The 19,761-nt window shown below is 37.8% G+C and overlaps 1 long non-coding RNA gene across 3 annotated transcripts in view; it reads left to right on the top strand.

Moving 5' to 3' along the window:
- Positions 1-11,748, top strand: part of LOC310896893 — a 46,945-nt gene extending 35,197 nt beyond the window's left edge. For 2 of the 3 annotated variants that reach the window (XR_014581905.1, XR_014581906.1), the window contains 3 exons: positions 6,890-7,016; positions 9,033-9,188; positions 11,061-11,490. This is a non-coding gene — a long non-coding RNA (uncharacterized lncRNA). Of the gene's footprint in view, positions 1-6,889; positions 7,017-9,032; positions 9,189-11,060; positions 11,491-11,610 lie in introns of those variants that run through there. The other variant, XR_014581904.1, reaches the window with a different exon arrangement.
- The last annotated feature ends 8,013 nt before the right edge of the window (positions 11,749-19,761 follow it).

The following is a 19,761-nucleotide window of genomic DNA, read 5'->3' as shown; positions in this document are numbered from 1 at the left end:
AAAGCATCAATTAAAGACTAGCTTCCCTACAGCAATACTATATTTGGTCAAGCACCATGACTCATCTTTCCTAGAAATACTACAGTGATATCACAAAGTCTACTTCCTTCTTGCTCCAAGTAGGTTTAATCTCCCAAGTATACAGGGAGTTCAGTTTTCAGAAAGCCTTTAGATTTCTAATGCAGCAGTGTTTCATTTGGCCTTGGACACATAGCAAAGCAAGTGTTAAGCAGCTCTTCTCCCACTAGCAATTTTAAAGCTCTGTTTTCTCCCCTGGTTGAGCCAAAAGTTGTAACATCAAGCCCCAAAATAGCCTGTGCAACCTTTGTGAACTCTCTGAAATTAGTAAAGGCAATTATCTGGCTATATCTGTCTAGTCTTACCTTATGCTGAGAGAGGAAAGACACAGCAGTAAGCAATGGTGAGGAGCAAGTAAACCAGGAATATAGTGAGAGTCCTTTGGAGACCTACTGGAAGTGAAATTACAGCTGCAGCCTGCAGCAGTACAACTGTATTTTATGCTTAGATGGGGAAAACAGGATTAAAGACTGGCTGTCCGGCAGAACACTGTTTTTTTGCTCTGTCTGGCCCGGACAATATATAATATTCACAAAAAACTACGAAGGTAAAATATTCAATTTGTACAATGAAATGGTTCCTGTTAAGTCAGCAGATGAAGCATTTCCAGGCATTTTTAAAAGTGTACAGAATAGCTGCTTTTCAATGCCATTGGTGAGAGAAGTTTTCTGTACCCACCGATTCACTCACACTGAGAACAAATGGGTTTAGACTAAGAGAAAGGTACAGAAGACATTAGTGTTGCAACTACAGTGTGAAATCTGTGTGGCAGACCAGTGGGTGTCAAACAAAAGGCACAGCTTGGAGCACTGTCAAAGGCCGAATGCTTATGTTTTGGGAAATTGTCTCATGATGTTAACTGTTGTCAATCCAGTGATAAATACCGTGGAGTCTGCAAGAAGTTAGGGGTCTTAGAAGATGTACAGGTCAATACAAAAAGCACAGTCACTGTGATGTAAGGGGAATGCCAGAAGATTTCAGTGTCATCAGTTTACAGATGAGCATGGAGCTCATGGGCAATCCAGCAGCAGCTGTGTAGCTGAAAATAAATTGTTATATGTATTCCTTTATGAGGGAAAGAAACAAGGAAAAGCACAGAACTCAGTCAGGACCTTTTTGATCTATCCTGTCACAACGGGGTTATAAAAGTCTACTTAAAAAGAAGACATTTCAAAAGCAGCTGAGCTTTCAGTGCCTATGAAAAGGAAGTATTTTCTTCCATAAGTATCACAGAAGAGATCATATAACTGTACATGACATGTACAAAACATCTATGCTGTGTTCACATAATCATGAACAACATTACTTGGTAGCGAATAACCAAGGAAGTCCGTTGAACTGGCTAAATGAATAGGATTTAAATTCCTTAACAGCAGGTACCTATATATTAGGAGCTAGTCTAAGCTGGTTTCTAGTTTGCCCCTACAGCTATTGAGGAAGAAAATATTTAAAGCTGTGAAAAGGACCTGATTGTTGTAGGTGCCTGCCTCTTTCCATTGAAACTGGCTGATAAGCCAAATGGGTATGCTGCCATTCAGAGGGAGCTGGACAAATCGGAGAAGTGGGCAGAGGGGAAGCTCAAGAAGTTCAAGAAAATAAATGGCTAGTTCTGCACCTGGGTAGAAACAACTCCATATACCAGTACATGCTGGGGACTGAAAAGCTGGAAAGCAGCTTTGAAGAAAAGGCCCTGGGTGTCCTGGTGGAAAACAAGTTGAACGTGAGCCAGCAAGGCACCCTCATGGCAAAAAGCCAACACCTCTTGAGCTGCATAATGCAGAGTGTTGCCAGCAGGTGAAGGGAGGTGATCTTCCCCTCTGCTCAGCACTGTTGATGTCACACCTGGAGTGCTGTGTCCAGCACAACAGCTACTGGAGAGAGTCCAGCAAAGGGCTCAGAGATGATGAAGGGGACGGAGCATTTCTCGTATGCAGAAAGGCTGAGAGAGTTTGTGATTCTGTGTAAGGAACTCAGTAACCTAGCCCAGTAACTAACTGTGATACCAGCAAGAAGATGGCTTTCACAGAGGATTCCTTCAGTTCTGGAAAACCAACAAAATGTAGATAAGGCAACTGATGTATCCTGGGTTTGCATTGAAACTTTTTTGTACATGAAAACAAAAATTGAATATGGAGAATGAATAATTACTGTATTTCATAAAGTTTCTCAAGCATCTCAGCACCTTTATAAAACTAAAGATGCTTTTTAATATTAAACACCTTTAAAATTCTGAACTCAGATTGGAGTGCATGAAACACTGCAAAGTGAGCATTAAAAAATGGGGCCACGCATGTCTGTTGTGTTTTCTATGCTTGCTACCAGCCATGCATATGCATGCAGTTTGCATGGAAAAGAGTAAATAAATTATGACAGAAAGTATTTATCCAAAGACTAACCAGGATAGACTTAGCTATGAAGGAAACTGAAGACGGGCATAAAAAGAGATGCCATGTAACACTTGATTTATGAAATCTTTATATTAGCTGTATTTTACATGGAATATAATATAAGGTCTTATCAGAAGTTACTAAATACCAGTATACAGAGATACATCTGTTTTTGGTTTTCACATGAAAAGAAGTTATCATACTACTAAAATGGTACTGAAATATTGAACTACTGATATAAATAATAGATATTTAGGATGGGGCCACTAGTTGGACTAGTGCTGGGACTGGTGTACCTTAAAAGGCCTACCAAAAAACTGCCTGCCTTAAAAAAGGGGCTAGAGGCAGCCTCCTCTTCTTCAACAAGTAGTATCAGTGGAAACAGGTGAAAAACTCTCCTCTGAAGAGCTATTGTGCTGCTGGATAGCTTTGCTCCCTGTGGAATACAGGTTATTTAAGAAGGTTGTCTAGTCCACCTGAGTTAGTGCCTGGAGAGTACAGGGAGGGTATAGCATGCCATCTATATATGATGCAGCACCAGCCACAGTCACCTGAAGTTGGGATTACTTCTTAAAGTTGGAGTAAATTTTTACAAGTCAAAACTCTCTGGTTTGTTGCACATATGTACCACTGTTGGTTGTAAGAACAAATAGAGTAGACCTAGAACCACTCAAATGAGGTCTGATGCTGGAAGCAACACATTTCCCTAATCCCCTGAGATTGTGCAAGGAGGAAGGGTTGGTCTGTGGGAAGCTCCACGCTAACACAACCTGCTGTTTCCAAAGCCAGTGTACCTCTGCACAGCACTGCACTGTGTTGCAGAGAAATGCTAGCACAGGAGCCAGCTCGGACATCCCTGCACACCACTGACAGCACTGCGCGGGGCTGTTTTCTGGAAGCCTGACAGGCAAAAGCTGCTGTTGTACTTAGCCTTTCTTGGTGCTTAATTAAATACAGGCTGCTACCTAGTTACATTTTTCAGCTTACAGGCCAGCATATTTTCTGATATATTTTTTCATTGCTGAGTTTGATGACTGTACAATGAATGAGAACAGCTTCTCATAGTGAAGCACTGTCAAATGATTTTCTCTGTAGCTGGATCTGCTTCCTCTGCCTACTGTATGTTTCTGGTTTATTGTGAAGCCACTAATTTCTTTCATCCTGATAGAAAGCAGTAATATGAGAGTTAAAAATTGACATCAGGCTCTAGACAGGTGTAGATGAATAAGTCGGTTCTTTCTTAATGTTTTATTTCCTTTTTATTTTGCAAGTAATTAATATGTAGTAGATGCCCTTTTTCATTACAGAACCACTTCTCCCCGCTTTCATAGTGCCTATTGTATTTAACTCAGTTTTAAATATTTTTTTTCAGCCATAGTTAAGCCTTGCCACCACAACAGCTTAATTTCTTACCCTCCCCTGAACCACCCACATGCTACAGCAAAAAGAGTCTATGTGGTTTTATCTTCATTTGCAAAAGCAGCTGGTCTCAACCTGTTCCTACACTGAGCATTTCATTTCATGCTGAGAGTGTTGCTCCACTTTGTTTTATCATTCTAGGCTCTAAGAGGCTCCTGATAGACCACAAAAAATCTCAGCAATGCAATGGAAGGAACTAACTCCTTAGCAGTGATCTAACTGCCTCCAGACATCACTTTTCGTCTGCAGCACAGCACAAGGCTTTAGAGACTTCTGGCAATTAAAACAGTGCTATTAAGGGCCATGTCAGATAAAGTCTGCCATGTCTTTGCTATCTGAGACCTCATTACCTGGGTTGTTCAAAGTTGATCATCCTGTCTGCTTTGAAGAGGGGGAAGCCCAAGCCTGCAATTACTTATCTACACGTTTGAATCTTGATAAGGCTTAGTTTTCTTTAGCACCTCACTCACTAGGAAAGAACCATTTTTAAGATTTATATATTTCAGATTTGGATTTCTTTTTCAGTCTTTGATGAGAGCAATATGACCTTGTTAATCTTTTTTCCTGAAATTATAGACAACTTGTCATATCTCAAGTTGGTGTCCTGTCACATGTTGAAGGCATCTCCCACCTCAAGTTCTGCAATGAGGGGTTCAGTCCTCATAATTCTCATTTCTTGCCCTCCTGTGTTTGTGCTGGGCTAGCACAGCCCTAAGGTTTGACTTCAGCTTCCTTACATGTGGTTGAGGAACCAGCAACATATGTTCCCAGAACTGCAGCAGGGGAAGGAGGTTGCTGTTGGAGCAGTAAATATGACAGTGTAGTAAATATGAAATCTTGACTGTGAAATGCTACAGAGCTACGTGATAATAGTTAGTCAAAGCAGCAGACTAAATATAATTTTAAACACTAAGTATAGAGTAATGTACATTGGAAAAAAAAATCACCTCTACTATACATAATTGGTGGTTGGCTCTGAACTAGATATTACTACTGAGAAAAGAGATCTTGGAGTACCTCTGGTCAGAAAGGCAAACCTCAGATCAGGCATCATCAGCACTCAAAAACAAATTGCATGATATAGAGTATTAGGAAAAAAAGTCTTTGCAAGATCCTATGAGTCTTCAATCTCCTCTCCTCTCCTCTCCTCTCCTCTCCTCTCCCCTCCCCTCCCCTCCCCTCTCCTCACAATATAATCAAATGAGAAAAAAAACAAATTATAAAAAGTAAGGATAAAGAAGAATCTTGCACAACTCTCATATGAGTCCTAAATGGATTGTGACTAGATAGACAGGAAATGGATGACTGAAGAGCAATGTGATAGTTGTCTATAAATGGCTTTGAGAAAAGTTATTCATGTTTATTATAATGTAAAAAGTAGAAGGAAGTATATGAAGCTACCAGGTGACAATAATAAAACAATGTGAAAAGGGTTTTGTTCACACTACATTTATATAAATTGTGCAACACATTGCTCTGGTTGTCAAACTTTACCTGGCTTCAAAAGCAAAAATATCTATTAAACACAGGGTAGCAATTTGGGCTCAGAGTGTCCCTGAGTGGCTGGTCATGGCAGCCTGGTAGCTGTCAATGGATAACTACTGAACTTCATTGTGCCCAGGTTCCTTGCATGCCTGTTGGGGTTGCTAGTAGGCTAAAAGGATTTTTCTGGATAACCCAAAATAATATCTACTATGGTAATATATACCATTTCTGGCATGTATGCCATGAATTTAACATCTTTAGATTAATGATATTAAGACCTAATACGATTACACACAGACTATGAGAAGGTGGCATACTTTGTTGCTGGAAAACAATAAATATTGGTTCTTAATGTAGGTTTGAAGAAAAAAAAATGTAAACTGATTACTGTTGCAGTCCTTTTTTCTTTTCTTTTTCTTTTTTTTTAACAAACACTGTTGTTTGTTTTCAGTTCTGAAGGTCTCTCATGAAATCTCAGTAGTGACAGGTGACTTATTTGCAGTGCATCAGCCACTCAGTTCCTGCAAAGCTATCATTTTATTTAAGAGCTCATACATTTTTATCATTTACAATATCATTTAAAAATGCTTTTTTTTTCCTTGAGTAGGCAAAATGGCATATGACCTTTAGGTGGGGAAAGTGCGGTATATTACTGAGAAAGATACTGATTTAATCTGTGTTAAAGATTAAAGGACTGCAATCTATAACTCTTATAATAATCTATAACTCCTGTTCTCAGGTATAGTGCCATTCCCTTTGGCACTTGTTTTCAGAGGAAAGGGTGGTCAAAACTGTGTACAAGTTGCCAGACTGGATCTTCTGTTTTGCCATAAACTTCTTGTGTGTTTCGTTCTAGATGAAAAATGAGGGTACTTCTTTTTCTTTTGTCTCATTTTCAACACTTTCTTCAGTCAATCAAGCCTATTTCTTTACATATAAGAGCAGCATCTATCAAGACAGAATACTGATCTTATTTGAGATTCTTAGGTATTGCTACAATATCATTAATGTAAGTAATAAAATAATAAGTAATAATTCGACTTTGGTAGCTTTGCATTTCCAATGTGTCATAGGACAGAGCAACTGAGAACTGAATTTCTCTACCAAATTTACAGTATTGCAAACAATACACAGGGCAGCTGAATAAAAGAATCTAAAATTTATCAGGAATCCATTCAGCCGTGTTTCTGTTATGTTGGAAGAACGATGCAATTGAGCAGTTCTGTAATTTCATCAGCCTCTTGGATATAATCTAATTTAAAAGTTATTGTACTGAAAAATATTTATTCAATGATTCAGGAAAACAATATAGAATGCAAACCATTAAAGCCACCCTCAGGTTATATCTTTATATTCTGTTAACTTTGTACAACAGCTCCAGGTTTTCTTTTTCAGTTTCATTCAAATAAAGGAATGAAACACAGCTGCTGTGTTGTGTAAGTTTTGAGAGGATAGAAACAATAAAGTGTAGAATCAAGCAGAGTTGCATCTTTTGATTGTATGTGTTTATGTTTTTGCAGGTTTGCGTTAACAGCTCCATGTATTTTTCAGTGTTCTCTAATAGTGATGTAGCTCCCAGTTCTCTAAAAGCCTTGACCTGAGGTACCTGACGAGTCCCACTGAGGCCAGGTTCAGCCCTGTTTAAAGGTAACTATGCTTGTCTGTGAATCTGTGCACTCCATCCCTCTCATTAGTATGTGCACTCCATCCCTCTCATTAGTACCTTCCTCCCATATTCCTGAGCACTGTGAACCATGACGATATGCCTCACCAAGCGTGTAGTCCTTAACACTACAGTGATCAAATGCTGCAACCCAACCTTCATCAGGCAGACTCCATTCTGTGCTTCCAGAGTTAACTTTCTACAGCAACTGTTCTACTCTGCTGAACTTTGTCTTTAGTCTGTTTCTTTTGATGCCTGTCTTAGTAGCTTCTTGCCTCCCTTTTTCCAGCCACTCCAGACTTCCCCATGGAAACTTCATTCTGATCTTGCAGCACTGGTTGCCAGCAGCTCCCTTCCAGCTTTCCTTAGAGCCTCCCCCAGATTCCCCACTCCTAATTTACAACCCAGAACAACATCTTCCTCAGCAATCACCCTCCTGTGACTCCTTCCTCCTCTCTGTCTTGCCTGGCTCCTTCCCCTTGCCTGGAGTAGATGTCCTTTGCCCTTCTCTTCCAGCCTTACACAGCTCCTGTGCTCCTCCCAGGAACTCGTGGTGGGGAGGAGGCAATATGACAGGTCACTGAAAAAAGCTCTGTTCCAATACCAACACGTTTGGCACAAAATACACAGAGTTTGGACAAGAGTCTTGTGGGCCTGATCCAATTTCCATTGAAGTCAATGGAAGTCTTTGCTCTGACTTTAGTGGGTGCTGGATCAGGCTCTGGTGGCTGGTGACTAATGTTCTTTTCATTGTATATTTCATAATGCAAATATCCACAGAGGAACATGACCCAGAGAAATACAAGGTACTTATTTTTCAATATTCATTCCCAACTCCTGGCAACAGCAATCTAACAAAAATATTGTTTTAAATGCTATCCAAGGAGACTGTTTATCTCTATTCTTCACCTAGCAGCCTAGAAAAACAAACTTCCAGTTTAGAAATCTGTTTGACTAAGCAGACATTTATATGAGAAAAGACACATTGAATCTTTGTTAAAATAAAATAGATATTATCTTTTACTGCCAAGTTAAAACTCTTTGCTACCTGGGCTCCCTTCCTACTTCCAGTAAAGCTGTCACTTGAGGTATACAGGACCATCACTTTGCCGCTGATAAAACATTTACTGTGGACTACATCTTAACCTTAGCTGTGCAAACTTGCATATTTATTATGTTAATCCCTACGCTTGAAATCTGAAATTACTATCTTGACCAAAATAAATAGTAGTTGGAAAGCCCTCAACTGTTTTTCTTTCTTCTGCAGGTGTATTCCTCATTTAATTTGGGGTGTGTACGGTGGAAATGATTCAAGTCAGTATCGACTACTCCCACAAAAAATATAGATGTTTTCCATCCTTAGACTTCTACTGTATAGTGAGAAACAGTTGTCTGTGCTACATTAGGACACAACATGTGAATATGAATGTAAAATCTACAGCCACTTCAGTAAAATGAATAATGAAGATATAAAAAATAATCTAGGCCCTCCATACACTTAGATTTAGCCTCAAGTAATTGGCAGCTAATATCTTCAAAGATTTCATCTCCACTGAAGATGCTTCTGGCCCTTACAGGTTATTAAAAAAGAAAAGAAATAATTGTCTCAATCTTTGTCTCCTCAGTTCTCTATGTGTAAAATGGGAATAATGCTGTCAAGTAATCTTAAATTAATAGTTTAAAAATAAGTGGATTAGTGTATCTGTGAAGCCCCCACATTTAATGGCAAGGTCATATCCAGGATATAATTAATAAATTTGTCTATATTGCAGACTTCAGCTTTGACATGCTTAAAAACAAAACAAAACAAAACAAAACTATATTTAACAATAGTGTATAACTCACCATTCAATGGACAGGAGAAAAATAGGATTTTGGAGTGTGATAGTATTATGATATGTCTTATCATGAAAATTAACACTCACTGTCAAGCTAGTCTCACATTTTATATTTCATGAGTGGTGATTTTGTATACTTAATTTCTTTATATCTTTGAGCAGGCTTGCCCATTGAGAAGATCACAGAGAAGTCCCCAGGAGATGTCACCTTGCTTGCTCCTTGGCACTTTGCTTGGTCCTTGGGGGAGACTGGAAGCAGGCAGTGGCTGGGAAGTGCTATCCTGGAAGCAGATGCCTTCGCTCCCCAGGGCTCTGCAGGTGAGCATGGAGCATGTGCCCATGGTACATGTCCAGTGCTTTCTTGCACATGCATTCGATGGCATTGTCATATGAGTGCATAAAAACAGACACTTTGGGCATCCCAGCCTGAAAATAATGCCACTATTTACTGAGTTTTACTCTTTATGACTGGACTTTAGTCCATCCTCCTAAAAGAGAATATAAACCTGAACATTAATTTATAAGAATTTAAAGGAAATAAGGAAGATGCATTTTAAAAACAATATATGGAATGTGCACATATGTCTTTAAAGCATTATTGTAGCTTTAACTGTGAATTTCAGCAATATCTGTGCAATGCCAAAGTATAAAACTTCAGTATATAAAATGCTAAAACTTTAAGAATGTGGATCAGTTTTCCCCATATAAGTTATCTTTATCATGATAAATTCATGTTAGCATGTTTTGTTACTCTTTTTCATGAGAATAAGATTTGTGTTGTCTAATCTATTATATTGATTACACAATGATGAACTGCTTTGGCCTTTTCAAAATGCTCTTATGGGATTGGTTATCCATTCCAGTTCATTTCTGCAAGCTCCTATGGTTTAAAGATGAAAGAAGTGGAAAAGCTAGCCAATAAAATGACATAGTTGTAGAAAGGTTAAAGAACTATGTAGCATTTGGCTAAAACTGACAAGCATTAAAGTTTGGATTTCTCATTCTTATGACAAAGATGGTAATGAGAAGAGAAACCAGCAGTATCTCATCCATTTTTACGACAGTGATTGTAATTAAATTGGAAAGGATATGAAAGCAACCTGTTCTTATTATAATTTATATGTCCTTATCTTACAGCCCTTCCTCAATTCTTCTAATTTAAAGTCAGCATACTAGAGTAACCTTTGGACAGTAATTCTTTGGGAAACATGCATGACTCTATGTACAGACTACTGTGTTAGAAAGTGGTGTATATATTTCTAAAGAGATTGATTGATATCTTCTGATATGAATATTCTAGATTAGAAAAGGAATGTTTTAAAGTATGGATAACAATTTTACTGCTTGATGGTCCCCAAAGTGAGCACATATGTCATATGAATCTTTTGTGAGCCATTATTCACATTTAATTCACATTCGCATTTAATAGGATTGATCTTTACTTTGGAGTGACCAGTGATTCTAGACTCAGGAATTTCTGTCTTCCATTAACTCAAACATTAACTTTTCTCAGGAAAATGGAAGATAAAAATGAAATGAAATGACGGGAATCAATCACTTTTATCAGTATGGTAATACATAAAGGAATCAATTTCCTACAGAACTGTATGAAAATGTAGGACTGACTAAATATTTCACCATGGAAAATTAAGTTTTGATTAAATGAAGGTTTTCAAAAAAAAAAAAAGAAAAAAAAGGCTGGCCTACAGAGAAAAATGTAAGGTTTAAATAATCATTGTGAAGATTTTGATACCATATATTGGCAAAAAGTTTATTTTTCATAGACTAAATAAAGGTAATGTTTGATAAAGTTATTATTATGTTTTTTTTTTTTTATCCAGTACACAGACAGTTCTAAAAGTTTCCTGAGAAATAATGACTGTTTGGCTATCATTTAAAATCTTGGTTAGGCAACACTTTTTAACTTAAACTCACCTTTAAGCATATGTACAAAAAAATTAACCATGATGAGTTAGCTCAGGTCAGCATCTTTGAGTAACAAGAATTGGAACCTTATGGCAGAGCCCAAGGAAGAAGATGTCTATACAAGCATAAGAAATGTCTATGGCAAGAAATGCCAAACACAAATGACATTTGAGAATGGCCTTACATACTGATACAGTTGAATTTATAGAGGTCCTGCTGTTCATAGACTTATAACATGACACTATAGTTTCTCCTCTCTCACAGGGTGTGGATCATGCTATGAAGCCAGTCCTCAGCCTAATGTTGTTGTTGTTGCACTTTGCTCCCAGGATTTACAACAGCTCAGAACATTATTGTATAAAGACCTACCACATTATTATATGAAGTTAATTGGAAACATTCTAGGAAAAAAAAAAAAAGTTTTAATCTAGTATGTTATGTACTTATCTTGTATTTAGTCTTACACATTGTAGTACTTGGGTTTGCGAGCAGCAATATACTGTCATTTCTCTGTTTATTTATTTTTTGTAATTTAAATGGGGATAGTTTTCTTTAAAGGTTTCCTATTCATAAATATTTGTAATGATATAAAGCATGCACGACTGTATATTATTAAAAAAGTAAACAGATTTGTGATTCATTTTCAACTTCTGGTCAAAGCTTTTTTCATCCCAGCTGGGGTCATCTCTTTGTTTCTGCTACTTTGATGACACTGTATGTATTTGAAAGGTTAATACAAACTGTTCTAGTTTGCAGTGTATGATGCAAAATAACTGTTTTATCAGTAATTTATCTGTTTTGTTCCTTTATAAAGGTGGGCCTCTGCAAAGATGACTGTTTGCTTTGTCTGGGACAGGGTGAACTTCTTGAGCAAAGCTGTGCTCCCTGAAAACCATTGCACACACAAAGGATGCAGGACAGAAAGAAGGGGTTATGTGAAAATGCAGTCAGGAGGGAGAAGGAGTACAAAAGAGTCTGGAAGACTTTGGAGATGATCACAAAGAGTCTGCATATGACTAGGATTCTGGCAAGATGGAAATAGGCCAAGAAAAAAAGCTGTTGAGTTGCTGATCTTAAGTCAAGCCTGGTAGAAGAGTCCTTCTGCAAGAAACCTGTGAGGAAGGTCCATCCGAGAGTCATTTCAGCTGTTTTGGGGTAACAATAATTGAAAGTGCCCCTCAAAATTCTGTCCTGACCTGGGAGCCTCATCAGGTGTTTTTTTTTTTCCTTTTTTTTTTTTTTTCTTTTTCTTTTTTTCTTTTCAGCTAAAATAGTGTAAACTTGTGCTTTGGGATCCTAAGATCTAAATGTCTGCAGATGGTAATCCATCCAGAGAACTAATGATGTAAGTGTGATGCCCTGGGGCATATGTGTCAAAGAGCATTATGAACTTGGCATGAGCTTTTGCAGGGGAAAAAGGAGAGGCCACAACTCCTGTGCATACATTTTGGTGCTGTGGAGTCTGAGGCAGTTTTGGATGCAAGATCTAACTTTTAGCCATAATAAGAGAAGGCAACAGTTTAACTTGAAATTCCAGGTTCAGTTCCTGCAGGTGATGACTTACTCATCTAATAATGAGGCAGGAGATATAGTGCTGTTGGGATATACTTGCTAAATGCACCATTACTATAATGACTTGTAATTAGACACTAATCACCATATAAAATGCTAATAGAATAAATGTACTTGATAATTTTCATGCTCCTGGCAAAAGTCCTCTAGGCATACCATTTTCTCAAGGGCATGCTGAACAAAAGCAGACTGAACAAAAGATTTGGGGCATGGCAGTCACATAACTGTTGTTTCTCTTTTGAAAGGGAATTATCGGTGGTTTAAGGATCATTTTAAACTGAAGAACCTGTTAGGTGCCATTCAACTCACAGTTTCTGCCTCTGTGTCCTTCTGTCTTCCTTGTCTCTCTGCAGCAGCAATTAGCTATGGGGTTATGGCTCTGCTTGTCAAGAAAATGATCCAGGTGGAAATTAATATCTTCTTATTGTCAGATTACATTTTAGTCTGCTTGGTGGCAGGAGAAGCATTTGGTTTGAAGATCTGGAGAAAGAGTCATGGAAAAGGACAAGATACTTCTTTTGGTAATGGTCTTTGCTTATGTCAGCTTAAATTAATTGTTGATCATAACCTGACTTAGAAGGCAATAGCAGTCTGCATGTACACAGGCAGGTGCCCTGTGTATATGCTGTTCCCCTGCTTCACATCTGGATACTCGTGGGCTCAATATACTCACAGCTAGGTTCCCACACAAACTGTCTCTGGATAAACCCTATTTCTATTCATCTTTTTATCCCCCATTTTGATTCATTCTTTTTGTAAATATGCCGGTTAGCAATCTCCGGGTGTAGAGAAGGCTTTGATAGCTTTGGCTGGTTTCCATGTCAGTTAGCAGCATTATGTCATGTATATGCCTGGTGAGAAGAAGGACTCTGTACCTGATCTGGCCACCTTTTACCATCTGTGGTTGATGTGATGACTAACTGGCTTATTCAGTTCTTTGACATTGGAGAAGATAAAAGGAACAATATTTATAGGGAAAAGTAATATCTTTTATTTAATCATTTGTGCTATTTATGCTGATTTCTCTTCATGTTTTGAAGTCCTTATTTCAAATCAAAAATTTAGTTCCTTCTGGATAGAATAAGAATGGTGTCATAACTGGCACATTTTTGATGGTTATGAGAAGAAAGGTAGGAAAAGATAGGCCACATCCTAGCATTTTCCCCTTCAAATCTATGGCTAAAGTATCACAGCTGCTATTACACCTGGAGTATATGGAAGAGTAAACAATCAGTGTCATATCCTTTAATCTTGTAATAGCTGATATTTTTTAAAATGTCTGATTTTTTGTCATTAGATTATTGAGTCTTTCTTTCATGGAAATATACAAGAAGGCAAACCTTGCTATGACAAGTCCTCCGTACAGGTTTGCTGAATCGCAGGACATGTAAGCCTCCATAAATGATTCAAAAGGGATAGAATTGCATACTGCTCTGAATATTATCAAGGATTTGGTTATATTCATTGTAAGACTGAGTCTCTTTTAGTACTCCCAGATTTTTAACAATTCAGCAAAAGACTTTCTTGGACATACTAGCAATAACATGCCACCAGCGTAACTTGTTATGTAGTGACATCACTTTTTCTCTTTTGTGAATTCTAAGGTTACCATAAATCATCTAGACAAAAAATGTGAAGCTTAGATTAAGTAATACGGATAACAGAAGACCAGCATTTGTTAACACTTTTGCTTCTCTCTGAATTACTAATAGCTGATGATTTGCATGTTGCATGTATCACTAATATCTATTATTGGCTCGTGGGAGTTCTGCTTATTGGTTTTAGTAGTAACAGCAGATGCTGTGGCATAGGACAGGTTAAATGAGGTTTTAAATAGATAACATTCAAAGGCATATAGAAAATTCTCACCTACGATTGTTTTCCATCAGTGCATAACCTGGGATAGAGGAAGACTCAGATTTTAAAGTGTTTGGGACTGCAGGTCTTAACATCCAGGCAGCCATGTGTTGTTTGAAATCCAGACTTCTGTGTTGTGCCCCTCTCCAAGAAATTTCAAAATCTGGACCCCTGAAAATGAATGACAAAACAGTGGAAAACTGAGTAAGGCTTAAACTGGAGAGATGAAAAATCACAAAATTTGGAAATCTCTGAGCCCTGCATGCCTTAGTAAGACATCCTCACCCAGGATCCACAGCTTGGATTTGTTTTCTAACCCTTGGTCAGGGCACTTCCTTGGGAGATGTGCCTCTCAGTGTGAAGGGCTGAACCATGATCTCCTGCCTTCTACATGAGTGCTCAAGCTGTTCTTGAACTACTGTGTTAAAGGGGGATAGTAGCTGTTGCCAAGACCGACATAATTTCAAATAAAGTATTGGTTTATGTCATGTTGTTTATGCAGCCTGAGTCAACTAGATCAAGGTGAGACATCTCAACTGTATCAGTGCTTGGAGGCTCTGCGCAAGTGCAGAAAACAAATTTCACTTTCCTTAGATATATGTGGACTCACCTCAGGGTAAAGCAAAAGACTCACTCTTATGGACTGGATTGCCTCTGTTCTTTCTCAATCCCTTTTTTTTTTTTTTTTTAATGTTATCATAGATCTCAGTTTCCAATTGGAATGATAGCAGTAATAACACTGACTATTTGAAAAATGTGTTGTTCTATAACCAAGTATACTTGAAAACATCTGTTTTGTTTTGTTTCATTTTTAATAATTTTGCTAAATCCACATAATAACAGTTTACCTCTGATTTATTTTGATGGTTAATTGTTATATTTGAAATATCTGTAATTATTATGAGGTTTCCAGATACATGATGAGCAGCATGCAAATGGCTGCAGTTTCAAACTGCAAGCTATGTAAGATCTAAATATTTGTTACAAGATTCAGTCAGCTAAAGAGACTAATAAGTCAAACTACTATGGTAAAAGTAGATAACAGTTCAGGAGGAGTTACAGTTGATACTGTCCCGTAATGTGGAGTTAAATGGACAGTTCGATAAAAGGAATCTAAATGCTACGTATATATATATATATTTGTTACCTTCATACTTAGTTTGCATGAATTTGCAGAGAGTTTTTGGAGTTTTATTTAACGCCCACAGAAGACAATGTCAGACTTTCCATTAACTTTAAAGGTAGGTGGACTTGTTTATTAGTCATTTTAGCAAAACCCAGTGATTTTCCTGTCAGCTTTGGGGTGCTAGTGATCCTAGACTGCTCTAAAAGACATTTTGAAAGATGTGTATCGTTGGAAGATGTTTGAAAGATGCAATGCATATGTTGCAAAATCCAAAATCACAACTTTTTACAAATAGGCAAGAACCTACAGGATTACTTAAATAGAAAATTGTATAATTTCCAAATCACTGCTTTCACTGACAAAGAAGTAGAACAGTAAATAATAGATTTAGAAGTAACATCTAGCAGTAAAACATGTTAGAGACTGGTAGCTTTCAGAAGATTTGTGTGTCTTGTAAACTTCTTGGAGGAGAGAGTACTTTTCTGCTGTGCTTCTGGAATGCTTCAGCACAACAAGGCACTCACAGGTGCCTGAAGCTTTACGCAGTTTTGCAGTATAAATAATAACTGTAATACCTACTAATTGTTAATCGAAAATAAAACCCAAATGCAGAACAAAAATTCCATCTGAAAAGGCTTAACGCAGCATGAAGACATCCCTACCTGCACGGTTCTCCTACACCCAGTAGAAAAGAAAAAAGAGAAGCTGCTACCAGAGTTTTATAGGGAACATAGCTTTTACTTGTGACATTAGATGATCTGTCAGCATGTTTCTCCTTTATGTTTTCTCACTTATGTAAATATGAGATGTGTTCTGCCCCATGATTATTTTGAAGCTTTGGAATGAATAAAATGTGGTTTGCAGTTATTTTACAGACTGATATAACATTCAGTCATCTATAGGGCTTCACTTTGTTCAGCCAACAAGTCATGAAACATACATTAACACAGCGTAAGCAAATAAGGAAGGAAGGAAGGAAGGAAGAGAAAGAGAGAGAAAGAGAGAGAGAAAGAAAATCGAGATGATTTAAATGTACTGATGTAATGTTTTTTTCCTAATGTGCTGTTAAAGGAGGGGTTATGTCATGATGTACTAGCCACTGACATTATCACATGGAAAATTAACTTCAGATCAAATGCTTCCAGATCAGATATTATAGGATTACATTAACTTGTGGATTGTCTCAGTGGCGTCTCTTTCAGATGTAGATCTTGAGATGTCTTAATTTTAGTCAATATTTTTAGTGGGCATAACAGTTCAACAGTTACACCCAGAATTAATTTGTTGGGTTGCTTTAAATACCTTTCTTGCTCCATCAGGAAGCATCTGATCATTGTTACTGTGGGTATACCTCAATGATTCTATGATTCTATACGAACATGGCATGCCCTTGTTTACTAAAATTAACTCTAAAGAAGGGCTAATTAACATATCTTGAGTGGTGAGCTTGGTTTCACTGCTTCTGATACTCAATTGAGCTTCAACATCAAACATTAAAAAGTATTTTGACAAGCTTATAAACTCAAGTTTTGATTTGGTACAGCAAAACTTTGTGTAATATACCACTGTCTTTATTTTTCATTTTATCATTGAGTGGTTGTGTTGCAGTAGCCAGGAAGATATGACAATACGGGCTGAGCAAATCTGCAGTGAGGGACTAATGCCATGTATTAGACAAAAGTAGAAGAAACGGATAAATCATCAGTGTAATAAGAATAGTCAAGGTTTCACTGTGAAAAACGTCAGTGTAAACAGGAACAGAACCTTTCTTAAACCTATATATATTGAGATTTTGGCACCTCAGTTTCAACCAAGTCTTATCCAGTGTCCAAACCACCTAATTGCTATAAGCCCTGCCATATTTTGTCCATGCAACACTGTTTGAACTGGATTCCTGAAGCTAGGTATATACACGTAGTTGAGATTACTTTATTCAAGGTGAAATTGCACTTCCAGAGTGCCATAGCCATAATCACCAATACTAGATATTCTGCTCTACCTGCCTGTGACATTTGGTCCAGACAGGAGTCAGAGACCTGGAAAAACCGTGATTGTAATCAAGGGTGAGTTCAGATTCAAGCAATTAGGGCACATATTCAATGAACAGTGCCCTCATATTCAGATTCATATTCCCAAAACTGCACAAAAGTGGAAGCAGTTATAGTCTAATAGGCAATGTCTATGTGTATTCCAAAGAGTGGGATCTGAAACACTACTTATAGAAGATTTCTCCCTTCTCTGCCTCAGACTACAACTGCAAACCTTCTTAGGCTATGTGGAGGAGATCACAGAGCCCAGATCTTCTGTTTTATTAGTCAAATGAGCAAAACTAAGACCACTATACAAGATAGTGACTATCAGGAGGGAAATGAGATCCCCCCTGACACCTTTCTCTTTTATAAAGGGCCAGCTGTGCTCTATGAGTTACCTGAGTGGAGGCCCAGGTTCTGGCAAGATGGACATGCTCATCATTGACTACTCGTTCCTTAGGCATTCACCAAAGACAGAGTCTCATTTATGTGTCCTTACAGTGCCCTCCGGAGGTCTTCAGGGCCACCTGCAAGTTGTCTTTGAATGGAGCTCGTGCCTACACAGCTGTTCTCAAGTTAGTGGAACTGAGCACGAACCCTGATGCCCAGTACAAAGCATAGTAACTGAGACTTTAATTAAAGCCATACTGAGTCAGGAACTTTCAAAGGATAAAGGAGGATAGCTGAAAACGAAAAGAGTGGGAGCCAGAGAATGCCCTGCTCCCAAGTCTGAGCATAGAAACTGTACAGAGATGGGATGGGAGGAGGGGTCAGAGTGATGGGGCATGTTGAAATAAGTGGAAGAGGGGAAGGATAGGGGATGGATGATATGGATGTGCACAACAGAAGATGAACGATAAGCAATGAGAGTCCTTATCATTCACAAACAAGCCATTCATGTGCTACTGTCCTACAGGTATAATAGGTGATTTGTGGATTAATGCTTTATATATGGATCAGTTGCTTTGTTTACTCCACAGATGTTTTATATTTTCCACTGTCCTCTCTTATAAGGTAAAACTAACTCTTAATGAGAGCAGCAGGTCTAATTGAATGGTCTGTCTTAGGATTTGCTATTGTTATGATTCATTTCTCCAAGGTGATCAATCTTGGTAGCCAACTCAAACAAATGAAAAAATTGTAAGCCTTAGGTTGAAATTACTTAGAATTTAATCAACGCATAATGGTTCCCAGATGAGACCTGTATACTTTCTTATACAAGTCTGCAGTATGTTTGTTAACCACAACACAGTTTGCCTATCTTTCTCTAGGTAAAAGATAGAATTTTTCATGCAGGGAAAAACATCTAACAAAAGCAACTGAGAAGCCATTCAGCTTATTCAAACCAGGACAGGATCTGATTGTATCCACACTCCAATCAAGTTTGTATCAGACTTATTTAAGGGGAACTGAATACCTAAGAAATGACTTAGTGTGAAAAGACAATCTAAGTTGCTGGCAATTCCCAGTAACTAGGGACACCATGTGCACAGATGATGAGATTTAGGTGCCTACCTCATTTTTGTGTTTTAGAAAGCATTTGTCTAAGCTCTTGTTCTTTTATGGGTTTTCCATGGAAGATTTATCAGACAATCTGATGAATTGGCTGCTTTGTAAAATGTAGTCAATTTGGTACAGCTTAGTCGATGACAAAAGAGCTATGATAATTTGTGCATCCATAATGAATCCTGAGATTTTCTAGTTGTACATTTGCTAGCAGTGGTGTGATGTATGTGTAGGTCTATTTATTTATTTATTTATTTATTTTCACTAGGAAGCCTGCTGTAGGCTTCATATATTTAAGAGCTGCCTTAAAAACAAAGGACCGATTTTGTTCTTAGCTCCAATAGTTTAAATCTAGAATAATAACTAAAATGATTGATGCATTTAAATTGGAGATTCAGAACATTTGGTAATCTACTTAGCTGAGGCAAGTACTAACACTGTCATTTTTCCTGCTGAATATGAAGCTTCTACAAGTTCCTCCACCACAGCACACAGTTGCCTGTGATTTCTCTTCCCTTATTTTGGCATCGCTTCATACTTCTTCAGTGAAATGAGTTTCAGCTTACACCAGAAGGAAGAGAAAGGAAGGCCTCTTTAGTATCCTTGGGGAAGCCAAAGTGTATTTGCAGAGAAAATACATTGAGAAAGAAGAGGAATAATGTGTTTATTTTGCTGTCTTCACACAAATGCTGCCATATATATAATTGAGGAAGAAGGCATTGCTCTTGGCAAACAAACTTCTATCAAGTTCAAATGTCTGGAAAAGTTTATGCTTTTCTCTTGATCTATCTGTTTTGTAAGCTTTCACAGCACAGACCAGAGCAACATGAGTCTCAATGTGCTAAGACAGAGCACATAAGAGCATAGGCTTTGA

This window comes from Anser anser, assembly GCF_964211835.1.
Source record: "Anser anser genome assembly, chromosome: 3".
Lineage (NCBI taxonomy): Eukaryota > Metazoa > Chordata > Aves > Anseriformes > Anatidae > Anser > Anser anser.
This window is presented reverse-complemented; position numbering and strand designations above follow the sequence as displayed.